This window comes from Salvia miltiorrhiza, chromosome 7 (genome assembly GCF_028751815.1).
Source record: "Salvia miltiorrhiza cultivar Shanhuang (shh) chromosome 7, IMPLAD_Smil_shh, whole genome shotgun sequence".
Lineage (NCBI taxonomy): Eukaryota > Viridiplantae > Streptophyta > Magnoliopsida > Lamiales > Lamiaceae > Salvia > Salvia miltiorrhiza.
In genome coordinates, this window is record NC_080393.1 from 645741 (window position 1) to 646633 (window position 893).

An 893-nucleotide genomic window follows, 5' to 3' on the forward strand; every position below is an offset into this window, starting at 1 on the left:
GATGTTCATACCTAGAGAGTTATTTGTTTACATTTTGTTTGTGAAAGAATGTATTGGCTTGAATATTTACTATCTTTCACACACTCAATAATAAAGAGAAACTGGGTTTATTACACGTCGATTAGCAATTTATTGTTTCATATAATATAAACAAACGTAGCATATTACAAGACTGCTCCAAACAAGTAACAAAATTTGATGATAAGAATTGTTGGGTTTCTCCAAAAGAGAAAAAACCCTCCAAAAAATGGCGTATGCTGCTTGAATTGCGACGAGCACACGGTATTCTTTAGTAAAAGGCGAAAGAATAGTTCGCTATGTGCTCGACGCGCAGCTGCGTATGTAACTCAGCACTTTCTCATCCAATTTATAGCTGCGAAGCTCAACTCTTTTGATATTTTTCGGTGTGGGACACCTCTTATTCTTTTTCGTACTATTTCTTTCTCTTATATTCAATTCATGTAAAATAGTGGAAGGTGTGAAAAAAATTAAAATAGAAAGCTTGTCACACAAAAAAATAAAAAGCAATATACTTAGTAGTATAAGTTATGTAGATGAAATCCTACCTAATTTATGGTAGTAGACAACTAGTCTGTTTATTTTTTTCTTCTTGTTTTTTAGCTACTACCTTAAATTATAAATATAAGTAAGTCATTCTAAAAATAAAAAAAAAAATAAAAAATTCCCTTAAAATATGACAGTTTGCAACTTTGCAATTTATACAAGAACACAATTTCCTACCACTCGGCAATCGGCATAGGCCAGTTCAATTGTTCAAACCACATATAATCAAATTTGGTCGTTATTCACAATGTGGAAAATAATAAATGACATGTTAAAATCACACTAATTTTTCATCAATAAAAATAGGTTAATTCAATTTCAGCTAAAGT

At 30.6% G+C, this 893-nt stretch overlaps 1 non-coding gene across 1 annotated transcript; it reads right to left on the bottom strand.

The window, feature by feature from the left end:
- Positions 1-216: 216 nt before the first annotated feature.
- Positions 217-336, bottom strand: LOC130996460 (U5 spliceosomal RNA). The gene has a single exon (XR_009092633.1). It is a non-coding gene; the product is annotated as a U5 spliceosomal RNA (small nuclear RNA).
- Positions 337-893: the final 557 nt, after the last annotated feature.